At 35.7% G+C, this 7274-nt stretch overlaps 1 pseudogene; it reads left to right on the top strand.

Annotated features, from left to right (window-relative positions):
- Positions 1 to 1498: 1498 nt before the first annotated feature.
- Positions 1499 to 2323, top strand: LOC148800941 (cytochrome P450 94B3-like; annotated as a pseudogene).
- Positions 2324 to 7274: the final 4951 nt, after the last annotated feature.

Raw genomic sequence — 7274 nt, 5'->3', positions numbered from 1 at the left:
CATTCAGATTGAAACAGGATTTCGCCACTTCACCCGTAAGGGTGGCTCGATTTCAAAATAGAATGGAGAAAGAAAGATTGGTGTACATTGTGCAACAACTCCATTCATCTTACACGGTTGTATTCCATTTCCTTTCTAACATGAATTAACTTTTATTTGATTAAAATATTTATTTATTTTTTAATCTAGTCATTATATAATTGTAAAGGCATTAGATTTCATTCAATTTCCTCTTAGTAAATATTATATTTAAAGTATTAGTTTTTATTATCTTTGATTTAATGTAATATTTTACTAAAATACTCATATCATTGAATTTGGTCTCTCTTAAATATCTTATATTAATTATATTAAAAAAAAATAAGTGTGATAAATAATAATTATTTTTTATTGATGTTAGAAAAGAAATACAAAATCTAAAACCAACCCAAAAATAAAATTATTTTCCTATTTAGTGATAATTAAACAAACCAACCTTCTGTGTCAAATCTGTCAATCTTTTATAAATAAATTCTTTTAGTGATTATGGAAATAAAATACAAAATTCAAAAATATCCAAAAATTAAATTATTTTCTTATTTGGCGATGAATTGACATTTTAACATTTCATGTCAAATATGTCAATCCTTGATATCAAAATTAAATAATAAATAACATAAAAATTATGAAAAATACAAAAAAAATTATAGAAAACATTTGGCAAATCTATGATATTTTATATTAATTATGTTAAGAAAAATAAATGTTTTAAACAAGAATATTGTTATTAATGATGGAAATGAAATTTAAAAATTAATCCAAAAGTGAAATTATTTTCCTATTTAATGGAAGCCTAGCATATCAACATTTTAACCTTTCAAGTCAAATATGTCAACCTTTGATCTCATAATTAAATAATAAAAATAAAAAAAAATAAAATTACAAATATTACAAATATATATATATATATATGAACTTTCTAGAAAATATCTAACATTTTATATTAATCGTATTAAAAAAAAAATTAAGTGTGAAAGAATAATTGTTTTTATTGATAATGAAATATTTGCAAAATTTAATAACACGAAATGAAATTGTCTTCATGTTTAGTAGTGGATCAACAATTCAACCTTTTTGTGAAAAACATTTAGATTTATCTCTAATATCATATATTTATCATATTAAATAAAAAACAAATATAATAAATAAGTATTATTTTTATACACATAGAAGTATAATAATTTGTAGAAAATATTGAAAACATATTTTTACTATAATCATCTAAATTTGCTATGTGCAAAGCATGTATTCATTTGCTAATAATAAAAAAAAAAAAAAAAAAATTCAATAAGACAACTTGATTTGTATCCATAACCTAAATCGTTGTTAAAAAAAAATAGCTTATGCGCTGGATCCAATGTTAAAAGCTTCCAGGTGGAGAGACAGTTTTTTTTTTTTAATAACTAAAATGGGATATCTTTTTGGGGAAAATATCAAACAAGGGCAATGTCACTGTTGATCGTCTTCCTCTGTCACTGTTGATCGTCTTCCTCTGCGTCTGTGTAAGTCCTCCGGCGATGGCCTACCAACCTACCCTCTAATTGGGTGCTTGATCTCCTTCTAGATGAACCATTGCCATCTCTTAGACTGGTACACGGACCTCCTCACGGAATCCCTGATGCAGACAATAGTGGTACAACATTTTGGTGCAAAATGGACAGTCATCATGACAAACCCTTCACCGACATCCTGAGAGACTTGCTCGGTTGTGGTATATTCAACTTGCTCATCTGGTGCGCCTAGCGCAAGTTAGCAAGCCATGAGTTCAGTACCATGTCGTTGCAGGAATTCGTCGGGAAGACGTTGGAGGAAGTAGTGACAGATCACTTGGTGTCGGTACTTGCGTCTGCAATGGAAACCGGCCAAGTAGTAGACCCAAGGAGGTTCGCCTTCGACACAGTGTGCATGGTATCGCTAAGAATTGATCCTGGTTGCTTGGATTCTTCGCTTCACGTTTCGGTTCTGGCCAGAGCTTTCCACATAACCTCCAAGATAAGCACCAAGCGTGCATCCGCTCCCGTCTTTGCTGTTGAAGATTAAACGAGCGTTGTGTCTTGGGTCCAAGCGGCGCCTCAAGTTCCCGGTGTTTCAAGCTGAACGCAGTGTGTGCCTGAGGAAAGAGATGGCTTTTGTTCAGATGAAGTACGTGATAGATTCGCTGCTGAAGCAGTTCGAGTTCAAACCGGTTGGATTGGAGGAATCTGCTTTTGTTTCGTTCTTGATGGCACACATGGCTGATGGATTGAAAGTCCTGATCCACCTAAAAGGTCGTCACTTAATTTAGAGTTGTCGATGGCAAATGTTAACAGATAAGCCACCCAAATACAGAGGAGGAAGATAAATGACTTTATTTAATATTTAAAAAAAAAAAGATTTCATTTCGGTTATTATATAAAAAATATTATTTTTATTGATAACAAGGGCAAAAAGTTGCCCTTAACGGCTAGAAACCCTTTTTTTTCATGTTTTCTTAATTTATGGCACAAACATGCATAATCTTGATCAATCAAGAGTCAACACCCAAGATAATCCCTGGGAGAAGCAGTCTCTTCTTAAACATTATTACATTAAACTTCCTTCCAAAGAAAAAACATTTCAAATTCCACAGTCACTGATGAGGAAAGAAAGAACAAATTTAGAGTTACTTGACGTACCTGCACCGTCGAAATTTACTTTCATTATTTTTATCATCCTGTTTTCAGCTAAATTTCAGCAATTTGTCTGTTTTTGAAGTCATCCCATCTTGAAGAAAATCAAATCCTCGTGAAGTTTCGTCCGAATTTGAAGAGTGGGCTGAGGATAATTAAGATCATTCAGACTTTGAATTTTGGTTCAAGATTCAAAATATTGACACGTATCAGCCCCGATACGTATCGTTCTGGTATTTGGAGTGGGCTGGATTTAAAAATTTGTTGTGCAGTGACATTCGGGATTTGATGGGCAATATTTGGAAGCTTCCTGTTCCACTTCCAGGTCCACCCCGTTTTATGCTCTTTATCTGGAGAGTTGTGAAGGGTTTGATTAGTTGTAGGTGAATTTTGGTTTAGGAAAGGTTTGGTTACTGTCTTACTGAAACGTCTTGTCCTGTCTGTGAGCAGGCAGGAAGAACCGAAGAAAAGTCTCTTCTCTAATGCATTTGCTGTCACTCAAATATCTAATATGGCTTAGAGCCTAGAGCTATCTTACATGTGGGCAGTAAGGAATAACAAAATTTCAATAATGGAGATAAGTCAGTTTTGAGTAGTCATGTAAATAAAATTGTTAAGTCAGATTTTATATAATCGATCTGATACATCTTTAATTAATTTGCTTCAGCTGATCAATCTAAGATTTCTCATTCAAATGCTTCTTATGTTTCTCGTATATTTATATTAGGTGTGTTGGTGGGGGGTTGTGTGATAGGCAAGTGTGATTAGACAAGTGTTTGTACTCCCAACTCTAATGGATATTTTGTTTTAATACCCATTAAAAAAAATCCCAATCTACATCTGCATGTGATCTGGCTAACCAACACAACACTACAATAACAGAATAAAAAAGAATCATCTACAACCTAACAGACCCTATATACTTTATTAATCCTAATATTCCATTCCATCAGCTCCTAGCTCAGACCAGATAATATATAGGAAAAGATTGACTAGTGCCTACTCCAACTCGGCTAATCACCTTCAACCACGACGCTGATGTCGCCTTTCTCAAGCAGGTCATAGAATTCCTTGGTTCTCTTCCGATAGCTCCAATGGTGCATCTTCCAAAAGCCTCCAGCAATCAGGCCCAGTGCCATCCCATGCATTATCTCCTTCAGTACGCTAGGCCCAGAGCCCTTGTTGTACGATGCATGACCAATCCTCTGGGTAACACCCATCTCTCTCTGTGCATGCAGTTTTTTTTGTCTAACAGAAATCAGTACTCTCATCGAGTCATTGACTCATTGTCACCAGCCATGAGCCATACATGAAATTAGATTTGAAAATTAGAAAGCTTCTTTAACACTACTGAAGGTTTACCATTCAGAATTTCATTTGGCGATCCTTCACACTTAACAGAGGAACAAAAAAACTCTCAAAAGTACAGTCAAGTCTTTGATACTTGCGGCAAAACTGAACTGGAAAGAAGTTATAGAACTAGTTGTGGAAACAATAAGTGAGATCGTTCTCTCCTTAAAGAAGTGCAGAGGAACCCCAAATATGAAGTGGTCTTGAACATAAAGGAATGAAACCAATAGCAAGAGAGAATTTGAGCAAAAAAAGAAAACAAGAGAAGAAAGAAGGAAATGACAACAGGAATCGTCACTTGTCGAATAGAGACCAAATTCAAAGGCAAAAGCATCTAAAAAAAGAAGAGAACTAATATGAAAAGTTGAGAGTTCGATGAATTTCTCACCTCTTAATCTCCAATTCCGCAATTCGGAACAGAGTGTGTTGTCACAGAACCTTCTGGAGCAATGAGAGCATCTATTACAGTATTAACCAACCTTTAGATGCAGTGGCCCACCTAAAATGTTGGGTTCAATTGTTGAACGTGCCTTAGCATGCATGCTTTTCACGTGTCCCTACTCCCTGCGAAGTCTCCACGTACCCCTGGCCCTGTATTGATATTAAGCCTATTACAAATTGGGTCATCTTAGAAATGTACTTTTTCACTTTTCCATTTCCTGTTTTTTATTGGGTTGATGTGAGCCATGTGGCGAATGGCGAGCCTGCTTCTTTGGAGCTCGGTTCTACTACCCAACCCAGACACTTTTCCCACATTCCTATTCACCTCAGTTAAGCTTCACATTTGTCATTTAAAACTCTCTCTCATTATTCACGAATCACGAGAAAGACGTTTCCAAATCCCGATACATATACACAGAGCTTGTGTCTTATAGGTATCAACTAGTCTGAGCCCATGGCATGTACGGACTTTGTAAGTATATTTATAGCAGGAGTCTTATGACAATATTCCTAATTAGGTCAAACTAAATCAGATCCATTCCAAAAATTTTTTCTTGAATATAGGGGGAAAACGCTCTATCGCTTTAATATAAACAGTGGGTAAAGCAACCTCAAAGATCAAGGTTGGAGCTAGGGCAACACGTGGGAACCCTAATCCCCACTTATATCACCCCTCTCCATGTAAATTTTTCCACTCTTTCACCCTCACTCAATATTAGCCCTCCAAAGCCTCATTCATATTCAATCTCTCATCTACCATCCCCATTTATTTAATCAGGTTTTGACCCTTATAGAAAAATTTCTCAAACATCATTGAACTAGCTCTTTCAATGGAAAATTGGTCATATGTTTTTCTTTAATTACCACTTAGTTCATTATTTTATAAAATATAGTTGATTTTTTTTTGTTTAATCAGGTTTTAACCCCCATAGATCATTGAGCTAGCTCTTTCAATGGAAAATCGGTCCTATGTTCTTATTTAATTACTACTTAGCCCATACAGTTGATTTTTTGTTTAATCAGGTTGTGACCCCCCCGGTAGCAAATGATTATTTCAATTATATGCTTCCTTGAGTCATTAACTGACGCATTCTATTACAGTGCATGTGTCATGAGTTCCAATTTTCAGGTGCCATATATCTTGGTACTTAAACTACTTAGCAAGTTGTGCCTCCAACTATTTAGTAAGTGTTTTTCAACTTAAACAATCAATGGGGTGAAAAGAATAGACTTTACTATTTGCTTCTTCCAAATCCCACAGCTTTATTGCACCAAATAGAAGCTCCAGTAACCACCAAAACCTCTACTGAATCAAAAGCTACACATTCAATTGCATTTGTGTGACCAGACAGGCTCTGCATATTTACACAAAAAAAAGAAGAGTGATATCCTGTCACAGCAGGTAATGATGTACCTAAACGTCGGATCTCCTTGCAGACAATGAAAAGTTATAAGATTAACATTAACATGCAATTAAAAAGAAAAAATAAGTGGAGCTGATAAAAAAAAGAAGAATAAGTGACCAGTTTAAGTCCATGAAAGAATTATCCTTTGGTTAACTAAATTGTATCTATTTCAATCCGGTTCGACTTATTAGTTTATATTTACCACAATCTGTAGAAACAGAAGCACCTATTAGAAGCCATGAGTTTAAAAATTATGACAAATTCAGAGGAAGCACGAATGTGCAGCCGAAGAGAATTTCGGAATTTGAACTGACCAGTAATGAGCTCGGTTTCCCAATCGCCCACAAATTGACCCTGTGAGCTGTGATCTTCTCCTCCGGTCACAAGAAGTCTACACAATTTCCTTCCAATACTAATAGTTGAAACTCGATGCATGGGCAACGAATTCCTCTAAAGTAAGTTGGTCAAGCAACACAAACAATCCAATGGAGCAAAATGAATCCACCGATCAGAAGAACTTAATGAATCGGATTATACAAAGTCTAAAACATTCCTCCTGACCAATAATTTGTGGAGCAGCATAACCAAAACTACAAAAGCAAGAGAGAGAAAAAAAAAATGAAAGACACCCTACTAAACCAAGTAACATTCTCTTCGAGCTAAAATTTTAGCCGAGTAACACAAACTCTAAGTTTAGACAAAGGCATCTAAATGCAGAACTCATTCAAAACCAAACACTTAGCTAAATCAAATGAACGGATACACAGCTTATAACCTCACTTCGCCATCAACCAACGAGCAGCAAACTTCTCTTGTCAAATCCTAAGGACAAAACGGGATCGGAGATCGACAACAATGTGCTGGAGAAACCCAAATTCACCCAACATTGGCACGGTAAAGCCAAAAAACAAGAGCAGTAGTAGGGTGGATTTAAGAGCTCCGCCTCTAAAAGCAAGACTCGATTCAGAGAGTCTGTTTCTGCTCTTCCTTTTTGAAAGCTTTGGAACTCTGAAAGGAAGGAAGGTGTATAATCGCTTTATTGTTCGAGTTTTTATCAGCTGAATGAATTCCTGTCAATGGGAGACTACTCTACGATTGGTTCGAGAATCAGAATGCAATGTACTGGCTTTGGATTAACTTGTTCCAGATTCTAAGCTTCGGAGGCAGTTCTCCAGAACTTCCCGAGGAGAAAACTCATCCAATCTCTCCTTCTCCATGGCTAAAAGATCTAAGGTCTAGACAAAAAGCATTGCATGATAAGAGTAATAAAATGGAATCAAGTTCCTATCATTGATTTGGGTCCAAGACAGCCCAATCTAACCTCGTGCTGCACCCCAACCTCAAGTTCAAGCACAAGGTCAAGCTCAGGCATTCTTGAATCTTTTGTCCC

Source organism: Nelumbo nucifera, chromosome 3, assembly GCF_055504915.1.
Source record: "Nelumbo nucifera cultivar China Antique chromosome 3, China Antique-T2T, whole genome shotgun sequence".
NCBI classification, from domain to species: domain Eukaryota; kingdom Viridiplantae; phylum Streptophyta; class Magnoliopsida; order Proteales; family Nelumbonaceae; genus Nelumbo; species Nelumbo nucifera.
Note: the sequence above shows the minus strand (reverse complement) of the source record. Positions and strands in the feature narration are given on the sequence as shown.